We start from the raw sequence: 14,486 nt of genomic DNA, 5'->3' as shown, positions 1-14,486 counted from the left end.
CGACATTACTCGTACGCTTACGAGAGACTGGTTTCATCGTTACGAGTAACCCCCTTTGCTCAAAGATGACTGGCAAGTGACGGTTTCTCCAACTTTAGTTGAATCGGATTTGACCGAGGAGATCCTTGGATGAGGTTAAATAGCAACTCATATATCTCCTTTGTGGTGTTTGCGTAAGTAAGATGCAATCCTACTAGATACCCTTGGTCACCACGTAAAACATGCAACAACAAAATTAGAGGACGTCTAACTTGTTTTTGCAGGGTATGATTGTGATGTGATATGGCCAACGATGTGATGTGATATATTGGATGTATGAGATGATCATGTTGTAATAGAAATATCGACTTGCACGTCGATGGTACGGCAACCGGCAGGAGCCATAGGGTTGTCTTTATACTAACGTTTGTGCTTGCAGATGCGTTTACTATTTTGCTAGGATGTAGCTTTAGTAGTAATAGCATAAGTAGCACGACAACCCCGATGGAAACACGTTGATGGATGATCATGGTGTGGCGCCGGTGACAAGAAGATCATGCCGGTGCTTTGGTGATGGAGATCAAGAAGCACGTGATGTTGGTCATATCATGTCACTTATGAATTGCATGTGATGTTAATCCTTTTATGCACCTTATTTTGCTTAGAACGACGGTAGCATTATGAGGTGATCTCTCCCTAAAATTTCAAGACGAAATTGTGTTCTCCCCGACTGTGCACCGTTGCTACAGTTCGTCGTTTCGAGACACCACGTGATGATCAGGTGTGATAGACTCAACGTTCACATACAACGGGTGCAAAACAGTTGCACACGCGGAACACTCGGGTTAAGCTTGACGAGCCTAGCATGTGCAGACATGGCCTCGGAACACATGAGACCGAAAGGTCGATCATGAATCACATAGATGATATGATTAGCATAGGGATGCTTACCACTGAAACTATACTCAACTCACGTGATGATCGGACTTGAGCTAGTGTAAGTGGATCATGAACCACTCAAATGACTAGAGAGATGTACTTTTTGAGTGGGAGTTTAGCGAATAATTTGATTAAGTTAAACTCTAATTATCTTGAACATAGTCTAAGTCCACTTTGAATATATTTGTGTTGTAGATCATGGCTCACGCAACTGTCATCCTGAATTTTAATACGTTCCTAGAGAAAGCTAAGTTGAAAGATGATGGAAGCAACTTTGTAGACTGGGCTCGTAATCTTAAGCTAATCTTACAAGCTGGGAAGAAGGATTATGTCCTTAATGCTGCGCTAGGAGATGAACCACCCGCTATGGCTGATCAGGATGTTAAGAACGCTTGGTTAGGACGTAAGGAGGACTACTCAATAGTTCAATGTGCAGTCTTGTATGACTTAGAACCGGGACTTCAACGTCGCTTTGAGCGTCATGGAGCATTTGAGATGTTCCAGGAGTTGGAGTTTATCTTTCAGAAGAACGCCCGGATCGAGAGGTATGAGACCTCCGATAAATTCTATGCTTGCAAGATGGAGGAAAACTCGTCTGTCAGTGAACATGTGCTCAAAATGTCTGGGTACTCAAACCGTCTAGCTGAGCTGGGGATTGAACTCCCGCAAGAAGCTATCACTGACAGAATCCTTCAATCACTGCCGCCAAGCTATAAAGGCTTTGTGTTGAACTACAACATGCAAGGGATGAACAAGTCTCCCGGCGAGTTGTTTGCGATGCTGAAAGTCGCAGAGTCTGAACTCCGTAAAGAGCATCAAGTGTTGATGGTGAGCAAGACCACTAGTTTCAAGAGAAACGGCAAAGGCAAGAAGGGCAATTCGAAGAAGAGCGGCAAGCCTGTTGCCAATCCGCCGAAGAAACCCAAGGCTGGACCTAAGCCTGAAACAGAGTGCTTCTATTGCAAGGGTATGGGTCACTGGAAGCGCAATTGCCCCAAGTATCTGGCAGATAAGAAGGCGGGCAAAGAAAAATCAGGTATATTTGATATACATGTTATTGATGTGTACTTAACCGGCTCTCGTAGTAGTGCCTGGGTATTCGATACCGGTTCTGTTGCTCATATTTGCAACTCGAAGCAGGAACTGCGGAATAGACGAAGGCTGGCGAAAGACGAAGTGACGATGCGCGTAGGAAATGGTTCCAAGGTTGATGCAATCGCCGTCGGCACAGTGTCACTTCTGCTACCATCGGGATTAGTGATGAACTTAAATCATTGTTATTTAGTGCCTACGTTGAGCATGAACATTATATCTGGATCTTGTTTATTGCGAGACGGTTACTCTTTTAAGTCTGAGAATAATGGTTGTTCTATTTCTATGAGTAACATCTTTTATGGTCATGCACCGAATGTGAGAGGATTGTTCATATTGAATCTTGATAGCGATACGCATATACATAACACTGAGACCAAAAGAGTTAGAGTAAACAATGATAGCGCCATATTTTTGTGGCACTGCCGCTTGGGTCATATTGGTGTAAAGCGCATGAAGAAACTCCATGCTGATGGACTTTTGGAGTCACTTGACTTTGATTCACTTGACACGTGCGAACCATGCCTCATGGGCAAGATGACTAAGACTCCGTTCTCCGGAACAATGAAGCGTGCAAGTGACTTATTGGAAATCATACATACCGATGTGTGTGGTCCGATGAGCGTGGAGGCACGCGGCGGATATCGTTATTTTCTCACCTTCACTGACGATTTGAGTAGGTATGGCTATGTCTACTTGATGAAGCACAAGTCTGAAACATTTGAAAAGTTCAAGCAATTTCAGAGTGAAGTGGAAAATCATCGTAACAGGAAGATCAAATTCCTACGGTCTGATCGTGGGGGTGAATATCTGAGTTTCGAGTTTGGTGATCACTTAAGAAAATGTGGAATTGTTTCACAGTTGACACCGCCTGGAACACCACAGCGTAATGGTGTGTCCGAACGTCGTAATCGTACTTTGTTAGAGATGGTGCGATCTATGATGTCTCTTACTGATTTGCCGTTATCATTTTGGGGTTATGCATTAGAAACAGCTACATTCACTTTAAATAGGGCACCATCAAAATCCGTTGAGACGACACCATACGAACTGTGGTATGGCAAAAGGCCAAAGTTGTCGTTTCTTAAAGTTTGGGGATGTGATGCTTATGTCAAAAAGCTTCAGCCTGAAAAGCTGGAACCCAAAGCGGAAAAGTGCGTCTTCATAGGTTACCCAAAAGAGACAGTTGGGTACACCTTCTATCTCAAATCCGAGGGCAAAGTGTTTGTTGCTAAAAACGGAGCTTTTCTCGAGAAGGAGTTTCTCTCGAGAGAATTGAGTGGGAGAAAGATAGAACTTGACGATGTTGTCGAACCTCTCATCCCTCTGGATGGTGGCGTAGGGCAAGGGGAAACCTCTGTCGTTGCGATGCCGGTTGAGGAGGAAGTTAATGATGATGATCATGAAACTCCAGTTCAAGTTTCTGTTGAACCACGCAGGTCGACGAGATCACGCGCTGCTCCAGAGTGGTACGGTAATCCCGTCTTATCAATCATGTTGTTAGACAACAATGAACCTGCAAATTATGAAGAAGCAATGGTGGGCCCAGATTCCAACAAATGGCTAGAAGCCATGAAGTCCGAGATAGGATCCATGTATGAGAACAAAGTGTGGACTTTGGAGATACTACCTGAGGGCCGCAAGGCTATTCAGAACAAATGTATTTTTAAGAAGAAGACGGACGCTGACGGTAATGTGACCGTTTATAAAGCTCGACTTGTGGCAAAAGGTTTTTCACAAGTTCCAGGAGTTGACTACGATGAGACTTTCTCACCCGTAGCCATGCTTAAGTCCGTCAGAATCATGTTAGCAATAGCTGCATTTTTCGATTATGAAATCTGGCAGATGGATGTCAAAACGGCGTTCCTTAACGGTTTCCTTAAGGAAGAGTTGTATATGATGCAACCCGAAGGTTTTGTCGATCCTAAGAATGCTAACAAGGTGTGCAAGCTCCAGCGATCCATTTATGGACTGGTGCAAGCATCTCGGAGTTGGAACAAACGCTTTGATGAGGTGATCAAGGCATTTGGGTTTATACAAGTGGTTGGAGAATCTTGTATTTACAAGAAAGTGAGTGGGAGCTCTGTGGCATTTCTAATATTATATGTGGATGACATATTACTGATTGGAAACAACGTAGAGCTTTTGGAGAGCATAAAAGGTTACTTAAATAAAAGTTTCTCTATGAAGGACCTAGGAGAAGCTGCTTACATTCTAGGCATTAAGATCTATAGGGATAGATCAAAACGCCTGATAGGACTTTCACAAAGCACATACCTTGATAAAGTTTTGAAGAGGTTCAAAATGGAACAGTCCAAGAAAGGGTTCTTGCCAGTTTTACAAGGTACGAGATTGAGTAAGACTCAGTGCCCAGCAACTGATGAAGATAGAGAGCATATGCGCTCCGTCCCCTATGCTTCAGCCATAGGTTCTATCATGTATGCAATGCTGTGCACTAGACCGGATGTTAGCCTGGCCATAAGTATGGCAGGTAGGTTCCAGAGTAATCCAGGAGTGGATCACTGGACAGCGGTCAAGAATATCCTGAAGTACCTGAAAAAGACTAAGGACAGCCAGTTGATCATTGATAGTCAGTGTCTTCTGATTATGAACAAGGTGTTGTTGCTTGATAACTGGATCACGTCATTGGGAGAATCACGTGATGGACTAGACCCAAACTAATAGATGTAGCATGTTGATCGTGTCATTTTGTTGCTACTGTTTTCAGTGTGTCAAGTATTTATTCCTATGACCATGAGATCATATAACTCATTGACACCGGAGGAATGCTTTGTGTGTATCAAACGTCGCAACGTAACTGGGTGACTATAAAGATGCTCTACAGGTATCTCCGAAGGTGTTAGTTGAGTTAGTATGGATCAAGACTGGGATTTGTCACTCCGCGTGACGGAGAGGTATCTCGGGGCCCACTCGGTAATACAACATCACACACAAGCCTTGCAAGCAATGTGACTTAGTGTAAGTTGCGGGATCTTGTATTGCGGAACGAGTAAAGAGACTTCCCGGTAAACAAGATTGAAATAGGTATGCGGATACTGACGAGCGAATCTCGGGCAAGTAACATACCGAAGGACAAAGGGAATGACATATGGGATTATACGAATCCTTGGCACTGAGGTTCAAACGATAAGATCTTCGTAGAATATGTAGGATCCAATATGGGCATCCAGGTCCCTCTATTGGATATTGACCGAGGAGTCTCTCGGGTCATGTCTACATAGTTCTCGAACCCGCAGGGTCTGCACACTTAAGGTTCGATGTTGTTTTATGCGTATATGAGTTATATGGTTGGTTACCGAATGTTGTTCGGAGTCCCGGATGAGATCACGGACGTCACGAGGGTTTCCCGAATGGTCCGGAAACGAAGATTGATATATAGGATGACCTCATTTGATTACCGGAAGGTTTTCGGAGTTACCGGGAATGTACCGGGAATGACGAATGGGTTCCGGGAGTTCACCGAGGGGGCAACCCACCCCGGGGAAGCCCATAGGCCTTGGGGGAGACACACCAGCCCTTAGTGGGCTGGTGGGACAGCCCACAAGTGCCCTATGCGCCAAGGAGAAGAAAATCAAGAGAGAAAAGAAAAAAAAAGGAGGAGGTGGGAAGGGAGGGGGACTCCCTCCCACCAAACCTAGTCCAAACGGTTTGGGGGGGGGGGAGAGTCCTCCCCCTTGGACTCGGCCGGCCCCCTTGTGGCTCCTTGAGCCCCAAGGCAAGGCCCCCTCCCTCCCACCTATATATACGGAGGTTTTAGGGCTGATTTGAGACGACTTTTCCACGGCAGCCCGACCACATACCTCCACGGTTTTTCCTCTAGATCGCGTTTCTACGGAGCTCGGGCGGAGCCCTGCTGAGACAAGGTCAGCACCAACCTCTGGAGCGCCGTCACGCTGCCGGAGAACTCTTCTACCTCTCCGTCTCTCTTGCTGGATCAAGAAGGCCGAGATCATCGTCGAGCTGTACGTGTGCTGAACGCGGAGGTGCCGTCCGTTCGGTACTAGATCGTGGGACTGATCGCGGGATTGTTCGCGGGGCGGATCGAGGGACGTGAGGACGTTCCACTACATCAACCGCGTTCTCTAACGCTTCTGCTGTACGGTCTGCAAGGGTACGTAGATCACTCATCCCCTCTCGTAGATGGACATCACCATGATAGGTCTTCGTGCGCGTAGGAAAATTTTTGTTTCCCATGCGACGTTCCCCAACAGGTAGGTCTTCCCAGTGCCTCCTGGACCATCAACAAAGAATATCTGGCTTTTTTGGTTCGTCACATGATCCATTATGTCATTGAAACCAGCCAGATGTTCAGTGTTCAAACGGCTGAATATGTCTAGATGTTCTTGGTCCACTTTGACTTGTCTCTCCTCTGTTACCTCTTTATACTCAACGTCAGAATCACCATATATGTCAACCAGAACCGGAAGTCCATAGCTTTTAATATCCTTTCCCATGGATTGCAATAGATCCCTGATATCCCTAAGGACCATCTGCTCAAGTGCTACCTCATTCGACTGAGTACGGCGATAATCTTCACACATTGATGCTAGATGTTTGTCCCACAACTGACGGATTTGTGTTGCCTCACAGAATACCAGTATAGTCGCAAACAAACGTATAAGAGCACAAGGCATTTGAAATGTTGCTGCCTCCGTCATGCAATCATCAAGTGTCCTGTCGTGCTCAATGAGGCCTAAGTGCTCACACGCCTCTCTGAAGGACCCACATAGCTTGCCATTTACTGTTTTCAAATCATCAAATGAAGTGGCACCTCTGAGATGACTTAGGAGCACACACAAGTAGTACCTCTCTCCTTCAGCAGGGTGTGCATGCACCGGCCTTCCAATCTGTGATTCCTTATTTTTTTTATCGTCTGCCACTTCTTACCACCGGCTATCCACCTATAATGTTCTGGGAGCTCTCTATACAACAATTTCCGTGCGTGCGGATACTTCTGGTTCATCTCAAAGTACTCGGTAAGCATGGATTTGGAAGAAGATGGCCGAGCAACAACATCTTCCAGATTATCATGTGCCTTAAATGCGACTGTATGCATGTTTGGCAAATGAAGCTGGAGCTGCAATACAGATGGACTAACACCAAACATTTTGAAGCCGAAAATCCTGTAAATAGCTTCGGGAGGAGATATATATATCGTGCATCCCTATATTGCAGAATTTCATTGATGATTCCCCCATCATTGATAATATCCTGCTCAAACGCAAAAGACGCCTTATCATGCCCTTTGTAGATGTACTTGAACAAGTACTTGACTGCCTTGATGCTCGAGCATGCTTCGACATTAATGTGACAATTGTATGTCATCAGCAGAAAGGGGTTGTAAGGGACCACCCATCTATTGTCCAATTCTGCTCCTCTGATCCTAACTCGCACCCCATCATCCCTCCTTCTATAGATGGGATATGAGTCTTTCCCTTGTAATGTAGCATAACAGAAATCTCGCGGGTAATGAAACCGACATTGTCCATCTATCATGCAGGGGCAACTTTTCTTGAGTGCACCACATGGTCCGTGCAACATGTGTTTGACTACCAGATCATGGAGAACAGGATATTTCTTTTTGTCGGGTATCTCTGCAGATATCACCCCATCATAATCATCCGGGGTCCTTATCTTGCTTTTTGCTTTCATGATCAGAAGTATATGCTCATGAGGGAGACCTCTTTTCTGAAACTCAGTGACATGTACATAAGCCGCGACTTCTCCAAAATGCTTACCCTTAGTCAGTAAGTCCATCATACTTCGTTGTTTAGCTCTGTATACTCTTGCGACAAGGTCTGGACGGTCTTGTGGCAGCTGTCCAGGCAACAATTCCTGAGTTATCTCCTCCCAGTAGGGATTGCATGTCATCGTGATAAAATAATCCGGTTTACCCCATCGCTGAACTATTGCCATCGCATCCAGAAACCTGCGCTGCATGTCACGATCACCACAAGGAAATGTACGTGGAAGCACGATTCGCTTTCCAATCCGGTCACCGCGTGACTCGCCAGCGATGATGGTGTCAACAAGACCCTATAATAAATTAATATTTGGCGCCAATTAGTATACATGGTCCAAGCAAAGAGTGTGGCATCTATAATGTAATTTTTAGGTATAAACACAAGTACATTACCTGGTAGAGGTCAGCGCGTATAACCTTTTGATTCACTGGCTTTGAGTACCAGTCAAGCCTCATTGTCTCAATCTTGATGTACATGTCAACAGCCCACTGTTGGAAAAGGCGCCCCCCAAACAAGATGATATTAAGAAGCTTCTTCCGGACCTGCAGCTTGAAGCAATAATACTCCCTCGCGCTAACAAATTTCCTTGAGTTTGTGGCATTCATCTCATTGTCACCAAAATCCTCAACTGGGTTATCCTCGTTGTCATCTAAAAATTGTTTAACATCATTAAATTTGGTATAACAGAATCATAAGAATATAAAAACAACAATCTGGTCACATACCTGCAGGTAAATCAGAGGCCTCTTCATCCTGGTGTGCGGTATGACCAACTTGTTCTGTTATATTGTCATTATCGTCTGAAAGATGGACTAGTGAGTAAGGCTGACTTTTACTAAAATGGAAAAACCAATAATGAACATTATACCTGAAGGAAAAAAACACAGGCTTGGTTCTCTTGACGTGTAGAATAATCCACTGAATCTTGGTTTGTGTCAGCGACCGGCCCAATATACGGCATCTCACGATTCCAACCAATCTCCCCATGTGGGAAGAATAGTGGATATGACAATGGGTCGTAGCACCCATAGTATGCTCTAATATACAGGGGACGGTCTCCTTTGGCATACACGATAACACTTCTATCAAAAGTTTTTTGTGGGTCGCTCCCTTCAACCCAGATTGCTGCTACGTGAGAGGTAGTTGGCGCATTGTACCTTCTTTGATCAAGGTTGATATCTGTATTTAATAAAATTTTGTATTCATCTAGATTCGGAACAGTACCAAGGCTTTTTAAAACTTGAGCAGAAGGGTTGTGCTCTAGTATTTTCAGAATCTTTCGGATGAGATCTAACCTAAGATTCGAAGACCTCTTAACCCTGTGAAAACAAGTTTTCATCTGTATCATAAATATATAGCTGCAAATGTCGAGGGCCATTATCAGAAGACAATAGATCGTCAAGAGTGTGGTACAACCCCCCACATGCACGAAATGTATATACACCGGTTCCTGCTGCGGTGCTGACTCGACGATCAAGTGTGACTCCAAGACTTGTGAAAGAGAAATGAGAGTTGAAATACCGTATATTTTCTCTGAAATATTTAGCATCCTCATCATCCTGACTTGTAAACAACCTTTTCAACTCTTCAGGAACATCTGGAGTAAATATATCCACTTTCCCCTTTCTGCAACAAAACGCAGGCCCCTCGTATTGAATCCTCAAAGCTCCATAGTGGCGGCAATCACTAACTTTCCTAAGCACATGGTGCTTTTTGGGCAGGTTCATGTAAACCCTGTCATAAATATCAGTACTGGGAGTCGCATGACCATCCTGTTGATCCACTCGGTAGGATTTAAAAGCAACTTCTGGATAAGATTAGACACTTGCATTAATCAAACTGCATGTAGAAACCATAGTATCATATGTTATAGTTTACTGATAACTCATGATAGCAACAATATACCTCGTTCCGCGAAGATCCTAGCTTCTTCATCATGGTTAACGTCTGTAGTTTCTATCTGGTTCCTATCTCCATCGCATTCTAGTACCGAAGATATGAATAATTCATTAAGGGTCAGAAATCATGTTAAGTTCATGTTCAACAACAATGAGGAGATGAAACACAAAAGGACATAATGCACACCATCAATGTTGACGGTGTGGACATCGGACTCCAGTATTCCGTATGCATGTTCTTCATGGTCGTTGCCTGAAAACATTTTGTGTCCCAATGAGTAAGTACCTTTGGTTGTAACCCTTTGTCATGTACCAGTTTTAGAAAAAACGCACACCACCTTGATTATGAGTGGTTTGCCCTACAGCTGGTGTAGGCTGCATCAATGGACCATTATCATCAGAATGCGCTATACCTGAAACTATAGGAGAGGGCCAAATTAAAGAAGAAAGTCAAACCTGATAATTTAGCACCATTAGTAAGTCACAGAAGTAACCTCTTTTTTTGAAAGAATCTTCTTGGATACGTAGGTTGAGTTGTGGGTTCTCTACCACTTCCATTTGTGTGACTCTTACTTGTCCAGACTTTCGTTGAATCTGGTATGCATCATTTCTGTGCAACCAATCGGATTCGTCGCCACCATAAATATTCTCGTTTTCGCCTAGAAGCTCTCTGGAATTTGGTACTGCACCACCCGCACATGTTATGTTAGCCAGTTGTGTGACTGCTGATTGTCCGGTAGCCATGACTTGTGTTACAAGGTTACTGCCATCAAAGACGACAACATTATGCTTTTTCTGGTCACGGGCCTGTCGCTGTCGCTTTAATATTTCCTCTCTATTCTGTGCATACCGCTCACGTTCAATGCGGTTCTTAATATCACTACGGTCTGAATAGACAAAGAATAGATCGTTAAATAACAATACGTATGGGCCTTATAACATTTAGTTGATGGTCATTACCTTGTGATATAGTCAGCTGTGCGTTTGCCGCACTGTTCTCGGCAGCGGCAATCTTCTTCTGTTTATAGGCCTCACGCCGTCTCTTATTAATCTCATCCCTATTTTGTGCATACCGCTCTCTATCCCTCTGCCTTTTTACTTCTTTAGGGTCTGTAATAAATGAGACAATTTAGTAGTCGAGCAACAAAACAAAAAAATACTGATTAGGTACTGATCATCACCCAACGATTGGGAGTTGCTTATATCCTGGAAGGGGGTGCGCGTCCCGTTGGGAGTGGTTGGTGTCATACGAACTCCGCCAACTCTGTTAATGTGAAAAATGTCATCATACCATTGTACAGGAAGGTATAGAGTTTCATGTTCAACTACATCCTACTATTTACCATCAAATTTTTCTTGTTCTGCGTATGGAACCATTTGAATTCAGTTTTCATTAATTATTTAGAACAATGGATCATGATGTAGTTGTTATGATAATTTGCAGAAAGACAACCAGATCAATCAAAGCAATAGATGGATCAGAACGCAGAGAGAAGGCAACACCTTATACGGCGTATAGCTTGTCGTCGCGGCCGTGGACGGGTGCCTCGGCGGCTGCAGCTCTATTGGTGAAGACCTCGTCTTCGCGGCCGTTGGCGGATGCGTCGACGTTTGCAGCTGTGTTGATGAAGAGCTCGTCGTAGCGGCCGTTGGTGGATGCGTCGACGGCTGCGTCTGGACGGCGACGACGACGCACGAACTGCTGGACGTCTGGACGGCAACGTTGAACGGGGACAGATTGATATGATCCCTTATTTGTTGTTTGTTTCCGTATAAGGTGCTGGACGTGAATTTAGCTATTTTGTTTAGCACTTCCCCTAATTTTTTCAAAGAAGGTGCTCGACGTGAACGTGAACGGGGGAGATTTTTTTGGTTGCACGTCAACTGGCAGAGTTTTGTCCCTGCAACTAATATGGTAGACGTACATTTAAGGTGGGTCTGGCACAATTTTGATGGTTAGATATAATTAGAAGATCTGATCGTAAGGTTATAATTCCTCTGCGGGAAATTGTGTAGCTTTGGTTGGGGTGACGTAGCGATAAATAGGTCGGACTGTTTATTAGTAGTACAGAAGTACAGATCAGTAACGAGAGCCCCCACCCCCGCATCGCTCCCAGCCGACTCGGGGGAACCCGCCGCCGACCAGCTCCACCCCCCTTCTCCCCAACTTTTCCCCTCGCCGCCGCCGGAGAATGCGGCCAGGCTAAGACCATGTCGTGGACGGCGGCGGCGGTGCGCTCCCGGCACCTGAGGTGCGCATCCCTGGTGGAGGGAGGTTGCTCCCTCTTCCTGCTCGGCAGCTCGGCGACTTGCGACGATCCAGTGGCCAGGACTGCGATCCGTTGGGTGGCTCCTCCGATCGTTCTCTGGTTTCGGTCGCTGCTCGACGAAAGGCGCTCTGGGCTCCCTACGGTCTAGCGCGGGAGCTCTACTTCTCATCTCAGATGCGACGCACAGCTTGCGTGTAGGTCGTTGCCCGGGGCTCGTGCGCCTCTTGTGGCTGCCCTATGGAGGAGGGCTGCTGGGTCTAGCTTGTGGCCAGATCTGGATCGCCGCCGGTGCTGCTGGACCGCTTTGACGGCAGTGAGGTGTGGTGGTGGTCATGTTTAGTGACGGTGCGGTCGCTCTGCAGGGGTGCGTGGCTTAGTGGAGGTTCGGGTGATGGTGGTGCTGGTTGGTGTTGCCACCTGCATTGAACTAAGGTTGTGTTGCTCCGAGCGAAAGTCTGGCCAGTTCCGGTCGGTGGCGGCGGTGCGTGTGGGCGTCATCATCCTTCTTGGAGGCGCTGCCAAGGAGATCCGCGCATCATGTTCTCCCAGATCGAGTTCTTCGGGTGAAAGACTAGATCCTGTTGCAGGATCGGCAGCGACGTCGTCTCCAACGCCATTTTCCCTCTTGAGGGTGTAGCCTTGAAGACCGTGATCACCTTTGCTCTTTCTTGAGGCTAGACGCGCACGACATCATGGTCGGAAGGTGCCCGGCCGGCGGTGCAGGTGTGGTGTTGCGACTTGTGTGGCAACGATGATGGTTGCAAGATGAGCAGGGTCGTGGCTTGCTTTCGTCGTCGACGGCCTGACATGTTCCTAAGCTTGAAGTCGGAGCTGCGGCGTTGCCGGGCGACACTGCGACAACGATGACAAGCGATGGTAGTTCGGGCTCCGTCGGTGCAAGGCGTGCTCCTTTTCTTCTGCGAGGCTCGTCATCAAAGTAGGAGTTGCCTCATCCTCGACGCGTGCGGTCAATTGCTTGGCCCCAGCCGGCAAGGTTCCCATCCAAAGAGGTCTTGATGGGTCGTCAACAACGAAGTCAGAGTCGCTTGCTCGCGAAGAGGTGATGACAATGACATTGCAGACAACCGAGACAGTGTCCTTTCCTCAATGATGTGTGTGAGTCTTATGGGTGCCTAGGTCGATCGTGTGTCTTTGTTGTGGGCATGTTGTAAACGGTTTTAGGCCAGGTTTCCGTTAATTAACCAGGCAATTATCTTTGACCTTTTTAATGAATCGGGCCCTAAGGGACCGCGTTTCGAAAAAAGACAATCTTGTATATCACATTACACAAACTTTGCATGAATTATCTTTGAACTTTACTTAAGTGATCTACATGGAGTTTCAGTATTTTGACGCCCTATTATAAGGTTGTTGTTGGAGACGGCGCTTCTAATACCTTAAAAAATCATATTTTTGCGCCCAAAAATAGGGCTGTTGTCGGAGATGCTCTACCATACACCCGTAAAGTAAAGAAAACGTTTGCGTGATTTCACATGCAATCAGTCGATATCCAGTACATTTCCCGGCACATCATTTTTTTCCAACTCATATCCTCTCTAATCCCATGTAATATACATACTGGTTTGCTCCCTGGAGTGGTGGAATGCACCGGTATGGATTTTACAACCGCAACAATTTACATGGCTCCACTCCCCGCAAAAAGGGGGGAAAAACATCCATTACATGGCTCCCAAGCGGGGCCTAAGCAAAGCTGTGACAGGCAAAAAAAATGTATTCAACTAGGCAGAGAAGTTCTTATCACCACAACAGAACTCCAATCGGAATTTCAGTTTTGCAACGGATGGCTCGAGATCAATCTTGAAGTGAGAAGAGAAGGATTGACTCGATCATAATGCCTATAAAAATGAAAAATGAAAAAACCAAAGTAATGAGAAAATGTAAAAAGGAAGATTGGTTGCTATATTCATTCATACCCTATGGAACTGGTTTGACCAATATACCTCTCTAGGCTTGGAATCAGGTAAGCTGAGCCTTGTACAGATAGATATAAGCCACATGTTTGTCATCTGTTAAGAGAAACAGTGTAGAGATAGATATAAGGTACTCCCTCCGTAAACTAATATAAAAACGTTTATAGATAACTAAAGTACTAATCTAAACACTTTCATATTAGTTTACAGAGGGAGTACTTTAGAAATCTTAATCTTGTGTTTTTAGTAAGTTAATAATCACTCACCAGCACCACCGCATAGTTCAAGAATCTCGCTGTCCTCATGTGCGCTAGTCATCTCATCAGAAAACTGAACCCATATCTCTGCATCGCAACATGGAAAATTTAGTAGTTTTGGTGACAGGGAAACAATGGTTTTAATTTTTTAATAATTGGAAACTTTACGACTGATTTGCCTTACCATTAGCTTGCTTGACCCACGCAACATAATGTCCATGATTTGCAGTCGGCCCCTTGTGTGTCAAAACTGCTACCAAATTGTATATGCCTGTTAATTGTTTCTTTGGTACGGTAGAATCAACTGCATAGAAGTATAACCAGCATGGGTGCATATTAGTTTATAGCTAGTCCG

This window comes from Hordeum vulgare, chromosome 7H, assembly GCF_904849725.1.
Source record: "Hordeum vulgare subsp. vulgare chromosome 7H, MorexV3_pseudomolecules_assembly, whole genome shotgun sequence".
Classification (NCBI taxonomy): domain Eukaryota; kingdom Viridiplantae; phylum Streptophyta; class Magnoliopsida; order Poales; family Poaceae; genus Hordeum; species Hordeum vulgare.
The sequence above is the reverse complement of the archived record's forward strand: the minus strand, read 5'-3'. Positions refer to the sequence as shown.